The sequence below is a fragment of the Chrysochloris asiatica genome, unplaced genomic scaffold, assembly GCF_000296735.1.
Source record: "Chrysochloris asiatica unplaced genomic scaffold, ChrAsi1.0 scaffold00034, whole genome shotgun sequence".
Lineage (NCBI taxonomy): Eukaryota > Metazoa > Chordata > Mammalia > Afrosoricida > Chrysochloridae > Chrysochloris > Chrysochloris asiatica.
This window is the reverse complement of record NW_006408552.1, coordinates 165,156-173,251: the sequence shown is the minus strand read 5'-3', so window position 1 is coordinate 173,251 and position 8,096 is coordinate 165,156.

Below are 8,096 nucleotides of genomic sequence, written 5' to 3'. Positions count from 1 at the left end.
GTTAGCCTCTCCAGGCGTGGGTGTGGCTTCATCATAAACGCGTTTTCTTTTCGGCCATTGCTGGAGAGGGCCACTTCCTTTTCCTTAATAAGGGAAGGTAAGGTGTCCTGACAAAAACCTTATCTTTTCCTACAATTGTAAGTTCTCCCTTGCGTGTGAAAGAACTCAGAAAATATTGACACAATCTCAGTTTGGTGTAATCAGTAGACCCAGTCTTCCCCTATCAAATCCCTGACCCCCCGGGACTCTCCAGGGAGGGCCAGTCATACTTCAGTGCCTGAATGGACACACTGACCACTCTCACTGATGCCACATGGGTCTTCCTTCTCTCAGTGGCTTCCACTAGGGCCAGCTGCTGATGCAACTTGTGCACTGCATGACCCCAAGGGTTGTCAACTTCTTGTAAGTGGCAGAACTGTTTTTTCTACTACTTGCACTGTTCCTTTTTTTTTTTTTTTTTGGTGACGTTTTACACAGCACTTTTAAGTTCCTATTCAATCATTTCTTCACAAGTTGTTCACTGACATTGGTTCTATTTTTTACGTGTGAATATACTCATTCTCTCTGGTTTTTCTGTTTCCTTTAATGTATTTTCCCTGGCCCCTGACACTCTCATTTTTGCATTAAAAAGTATTTTGGTGACGTTTTACACAGCACTTTTAAGTTCCTATTCAATCATTTCTTCACAAGTTGTTCACTGACATTGGTTCTATTTTTTACGTGTGAATATACTCATTCTCTCTGGTTTTTCTGTTTCCTTTAATGTATTTTCCCTGGCCCCTGACACTCTCATTTTTGCATTAAATTGTTGGTTATTTGGTTTTGTATGGTGATTTTTAAAAAGATTTGTATGCATTACTTTTGAACCAGTCTGTTTAGCTACAAGGTGATCTCTGGGGTTAAGTTTTGGCCAAGACTTGAGAACCTCAGGACAGTAGTCTCAGGGAGTCCTCCAGTTCGCAACCAATTCAGTAAGTCAGTCTGTTTTTTAAGAATTTGAAGTCTGTTCCACATTTTCTATCAGAGTCTGTTTCTTGTGTCCTGATTAGAACAGTCAATGGTAGCTGGGCACCATCTAGTTCTTCTGACCTCAAAGCAGATGAGGTCATGGTTCACACAGAATGCTTGACCTGTAGACAAGCTTTGAGTCTTTGGTTTCCTTCTTTCTCTTTTGCTTTGGATGAGTGGAGACCAACTGTTGTTAAAAGTGCTGGTGAGTTGATTCTCATAGTCACCCTATACATGGTTTCCAAAGAGCTCCTGGTGCGTCTGAACCACTGACTATGTGGTTAGCAGTCCAGTAGTTATCCTACAGCGCCACACTAAGGTAGAGACCCAACAGTTCTACCTTAAATGGCTACTTGTGAGTTTTTAAGACCCCATCCCTTGTTCTTTTTTATAAACTTATTCTTCTAATTCACCACCCACATTGTTTCCACAAGGTCATGGGAATCTATGACCACATGTAACAATGTCCCCTGCCCCTAATTTCTGGGGTGATTTTCTGAAATAAACCATGTGCATAAAAGCCATTATCTAAGGAACTCCTCTTTGGAAGTAAAGGCTGAAACAGTTGGATAGAAGAGGGTGAAGTTTGCCTGAAACAAGATTTGGCTGTGAGGATACATAGATGTAGGGCTCAGAGTATAACTGCTGGATAACTGGTCAGTGCCTCTCATTTGCACTCACTGTGAACCTATCAGGAGTCCTGGTGTGGCATTGTAGAACTAGTACAGGACTGCTAACCTTAGTGTGGGCAGTTCAAACCCACCAGCCACTCCTTGGAAACCCTATACAGGGTTGCTGTGAGCTGAAGCCGACTTGACGACACTTAACAATCCACCTATCAGTGGAAGCTCGTGCATTGCTCTAACACAGATTTTAGTAGCTTCCAGATCAACACACACTAGGACGGAGGGTCCATTGATCTACTGCCCCAAAATCAGTCAGTGAAACCATTGCTCTGGCGGTGCGCTGTCATGAATCAGGGTGGATGGGAAGGCAGCTAACAGGACAACCTATTCAATTTTTAAAAACTTGCTTATTCTATCTTAAAATTTGCTGCCTTGAGTAGATTCTGACTCAAGGCGACTATGTTGCAGTGTGCTCCATAGTTTTCAAGGTTATCAGTGTTCAAAAGCAGAGTGTCAGGCCGTATCGTGAGTTACTTCTGGGTGGTTAGTAGCGGAGCGTTAGAACTGTTTGCATTACTCCAAACCCCAAACCCACTGCCACCAAATTGATTGTGACTCAGCAGCCTTGTACAGGACACAGCAGAACTGAACTCCTTAGGGTTTTTGAGACTGCGAATCTGTTTGGAAACAGTCTCTTTCTCCAACAGAACAGCCTGGTGGTTTAAACCACGGGCCTTGTGGCTAGCAGCCCAGTGCTTAGTCCTCAGAGCCACCAGGGTGTCTTTATTCCATCCTAGCCCTGGAAAAGGAGCCCTGGTGTGGTGCTGCAGGATAAGCACTGGACTGCTAATCACGAGGTTGGCAGTTCAAACCTACCAGCCATGTCTCCAAAACTCTTTAGAGGGTGGTTATGAGTTGGAACCGACTCCATGGCACTTCGCAGCAGCTGCCCTGGAAACCACATAAGGAGAGAGTAGTGTTCTAAGCTTCAAGATGGTGAAACCGAAATCAAAGCACTGAGCACCTATGCTCTGGTTTTTAAAGAGTAAACAAGAAGGCAAATGAAACCTCAACTGAGCTGGTTTCGTTATGTAATAACAAAACAGGGTTATTAAGTTCAAGGTCAGAACTCGTATCTCAAATTGTACCTAACCGTGGGCACTTACCACTTCAATTGTTTTCTAAAGTTTCCTAAATTGGTCAGAGGTCGTTTTAATTGTTCCATCTTATGAGATTCCCCCCAAAATTACATCTTTTAAGATAATTTAAAAATGCGTTAGTCCATGGAAATCAAGGTTTTTTCATCTTGTGCCCTCTTTCTAAGAAGCTACCTAAGAAGCTTTTGAGAAATCACTTTCAAAACAATAAAAATGTTTATTTGTTGTACAAGAATTTTGCTTCTGAGCAAGTCTGGTCTTTTAACTTTGAAATGAATTATTTTTCTTTTTATTCAAAACATGTGCATCTATTCAACCGAGGATAACAAAGACCAAACACAAGCATTGCCACCTAGAGATGATAATTTATTGTTTTACCAGGACCCAGAAGAGAGACATAAAGAGAACATTACAAATCGCCACAATTCTCTCCCCCAAACTCACTAACATTTCTTTATCATATACCATTCATTGGTCTTTTACAACAGACTGCTGACTCTAAGTTGAATAATATAAATCTCATTCTGATGCCACTTCTCTTGCTATCATTGAAACTTCAGGCCCCAATCAAGGCTTCAGATGATTTAAAATGAGTTCCCTAGCTTTAAAACACACAAAAAACATTCCCTTCTAAGATCCCATTATTTATAAAAAGAAACCTTTCTAGAAAGGTTATAAGGATTTTAAATGAACAAATTTAAGTTAAAGATCATTTATTGAACATCTACCAAGCATCTGGACTCTTCAGACTACTTAAGCAAAAAAATCCAGTTTTTAATAGCAATAATTTAACTCTGCAGATATACAATGATAAGTCTCTTCTTTTGGCCTATTTTTTTTTTTTCTAAGCTAAGAAACTGGGAACTGAAAAATCAGGAAAAGTTCTTACCCAGTCCACAATAAACAACACAATGCCTGAGTCAGCGCTCTCAATGTAGAGATTTAGGCTTATCATGTTGACCTGATTGCAGTAATCTACATTTAACTAAAAGTTAATAAAAAATACTTATGTTCACTTAAAAATAATTACAGATTTTGTTTGCACATCCCACACCTGGCCCCTAAACTCATGTCTTTTTAGAATAAGACTTGCCTGTATCATCACAGTCCTCTTCATCTCACCCAACCAGCATGTGTTGGTTTTCATATGGGAACCCCTGCTACCAGCAGCACTATCTCTAAGTCGAACATGCTTTGTCCTCACTAGGGCAGATAACAATCTTAAAGGGCAGCAGAATGCTGTCAGCTGACTTGAGGTGAAGGGGGCAGCAAGAAAGCACTAACCCCAACAATGAATACAGTATCAGGCTGCAGGATAAGCCTGTCACAACCCTCCTTCCTCTTCCCCTCCTAATGTGTGTTGGGGCTATTGTAGCTACCTGGTGTTCCCTCCCTGGACTAAAGGAACATAAACTCAAATCTGAAACTGGAATTAAATCCAAGTTTCCATAGCTCTTTCCAATCACCCACAGATCTTACTTTAGATCTTAAAATGCTCAGTCTCAGTTTAATGAGTGCTTGGTGAAGGGAGAAAATGTAACTTTAAAGAGCAGTGAGAATCTCAAAGACCATAGTTTAGGCTACCCAATGCCCCTGTGTTTACAACAACAGAGAAAGGTCTGAGACTGGCGTGTCCAGTACGAAATAGAGCCAAACAGTTTGGGTAAGACATTCTGTATTATGGGATATATTTCCCAAATTTTAGTTTGACCTGCAGAATTGGAGATAACTTACCTTCCTATAACTTCAAGTTTCACAAAACTTTAAAAGAAACATTGTTTTTAGATAAAACAAAACAAAAAAAATTAACTGAACAGCGACTCAAACTGCTTTTAAATGTAGTGCCCATTCTAAAAGTGAAATTTAGTTAAACTTCTCAATGTTTTTAATATGATTTCCCTATTAGTAAGTGAAATTATGGGAGAAAGATGAGGCTTTCTGCTCCCGTAAAGATTTACAGCCTAGGAAACCCTGTACAGGGTCACTATGGGTCGGCACCAACTTGACGGCACTTAACAAGTGAAATTAAGAAAGTCTACTTTTATGTAACGCTCTCTCTGAATTTCCTTTTCTGACAACTGTATTTTACTTAGCAATCTGCAGACCTTCATTTAATTTCCTAAATGGGGACCCCCAGCTCCCTCATAAACACTGTGAGAAGTTGCTCAGAATGGGACTCTGAACAATCGGGCTCCTTTGATAAGTACTGCCAGCCAGCACTGTTTCGCTACATGATGCCAATTCACACAATGAGCCTCCTATGAATACGGCAGCTTGAGCCTGATTTGCTTTGGATGAGTATTAGAACAACTAGACACTGGAATGACTCTTGGATACAAATTAAATAACAAAATTTATAACTATGACTCCTCGCCACTTCATTCTCCTACTAATCATAAACCTGGGGACAATAAACAGGAGCACAGCCAAAGGGAAAAGTGCAAAGCTGCTTCTTATGCCTTTGTCTGCAAGCTTCCTGAAATGCAGGAACTGGGCTTAGCTTCCAGGAAAAAGCCCATCTGGGTGTTTTCCTATCTCCAATTTTCTGAGGGGAAGCAGGACTAGAGGTTGCAGAATCTGGTCAAGCGTTCCCACTGGATGTTCCAGTATACACGTTTGTTTCAATTTGTGGCTAAGCCCCTCTCCTTGGCTCCTGGTAGCTGAGGTGCACACGTTAACAGGAATTGTCCCATTCTATTGCCTGTCTCACCGACTGAACCGATACATGAAGTATTTATCATCCCCTCGCAGCCCACTTACGCAGCGTCTGTGAACTGACTGTGAACACACCACCTGTTTCTTCACTGCTCACTCTTTTGGAGTTCTGTCAATAGATTTTAAAGATGTAACCTGTTTACAGGGATTTCACGCAACAGCAACACAAGTTGGAGGTCTAAAACACAGACAATGACATTATGACCATACAACATGTACAGAAAGTACCCAACATGAACAATTTTTGCCAGAAGTCGCACGTTTCGCCATTTCCCCGGATTTTTCTCTTCTGTGGGTCCTCTGGGATTGTCAAGATTGAGCCCCCTCTGCAGTGTGTCTGAAACTCATTACATGATTAGAATCAATGGATGAAATTCATTTTGTCCAATGCAATGAGTGCTGTCCACGAACATTTTCCTCACACATCACATCCATAAAGTTTATTTACAATGTCAGCTCTCTGATGCCCAGGATTGAAGTGTGATTAAAGGCTTGGCCGCACTGATTACATTTAAGAGGTCCCTTTCTGTAATGAATTCTCAGGTGTGTATGTAAGGTGTGAACTGTTCCACGTATCAAACATGTCACTATCTCTGCACATATTTAGCAGTTTCACTGTTAAGCCTTTAATAAAATATTAAGTGCCTTACATACCAAGATGCCTCATACATCTGTATTCCCAGGCACTAGCTGTGTCTGTGTGGCTGGAGGAGACACAAGTTAAGTACCCCACTACCTGACGAATATTATGTCTCTTCCTGGCAAGGTTGGGGTTTACTTTTCAAATCCTTCTCTTAAATCAAGTACTGTATTGATGAATAACTATAAACTGTTAACAGACTTTTTTTGGAATGATTATCCCGAGCACTAATGAGGCCAAGTTGCCAGTCTTGTTGATCATGGTACAAAGGCATTTTGCACCAAGCATTTGATAATAAGTGCAATGCAAATGGTTTTAATAAGCAATTGCAGCCTGAGATTTCTTGATACATCTTCAAGCAGCTTCTTCAGGGAGTGCAGCGGCTGAAGATCTGAACCCCAGTGGCTACCCCACACAGTCAGGACGACATCACAATAAAACAGGAATTGGACGTGGGGAGGCACTGGTTGTATTTCACTAGCTTTCATTAAAACCGTATACAGATGGATGAATTATGTCAGCATGTAGCTGTGGCTGAAAAGAAAAGGCCAATTGTGGGACTGAGTAAGAACAAAGGGGTGACGGAGCTCGCTGGGTCCCTGGAGCTCCCATGTGCATCCTGCTCTTCCATTGCCTCCTCACAGGCCAGGCCTGGCTCAGTAACAGCAGTGCTGTAAGCACCCATCACTATGGCTTTCTCCTCTGAGAACACCCTTCTACTTCCACTGCACTAGAAAGTCACTCAGCTGTACTCTGTTGGAGTATCGCTTCTGTTTTTGTTAAATTGGATGGACAGAAATATTTTGGTAACCAGCTGACTTATTACTACTTGAAGTTTTCCAGGCAACACTGATGAACAGCTTGGCAGCTATAGGGGAAGTGGTGGTTTGTTCTATTTATAAAAGCCAAAGAGGGACCAAAGAATGACTGCAGTGCAGCATTCCAGTCGGTCTGAAGGCTGAGACCACACATGAATTCATCTCACTGAATCCAGCTACATGCTGAAGCCATGATGCCTCACGGACTTCTTAGTTGTTGGTCAGTGAACAACTGATGAGTGAGTCTTAGCTATTTTTTGAGGGATAATCTCAGATTACATGTGGGGTTCTATGGTTTTTGGGGTCATGATCGTCTTCAGGTTGTTACTAATCTAGGTTTCTAAGTTTCTGCAGGGATCTCCATAATCATGTGCTTGTGGTCATGAGCAGAGTTATCCCTATACCAGGCTTGAGGGCTTGCGGGATGGTCCATGGTACTTGGTCTCCTGTGTATGTTGCAAGTTTCCATCATTAGCTTCTAGGCAGCCAGCTGCATGCTCCTGCTCAGATTATAGAAAGATTCTTGTTATAGTCTTTAGTGATGAAAAATCGAAGAGACACTATGCATTATGACTATGATACAACCAACCATATCTCGTTATGGTGAACTTCATAGAGTCATTGCCAAGTAATGATGTCACTTTTTCAAAGTTTCTAGAAAAGTGTGTGTGTGTGGATGGGTGGGTGGGTGGGGGGCAATGTTGCCTACAATTTTCCCTTTCCTAAAAACCAACAAAAATTGTATCTTCTGAATGATATTATCTATACATTTCAGAAAGTGCTCAAATCATCATGTTGTTCAGCTGTTGACTGAAGCGAATTCTGGCTAAAATTTCTGCCATGGAAAGATGTCGTCGTAACCAATGTTTATAATTCTCTGAAGATGATGACACGGAGTCCTTTTTACCATCTTGTGGCGTTTACTCACTGATTCATGATTAGAAAGAGCCTATGCAGGCAGCTAACCAAATAGTATTAGATCCTAGAGATTTAGCATGCTTCAGGGGACTGAAGGGAGCCGCTTCCAAAGTTGGGCCAGGTGCTGTCTTTCAGCTCATGATTCCCAGAACTTATCATAAATGCAAAGGCTCTGTTAGAAGTCAGTCACACAAGTGTTTCTTATGCGTTCAGT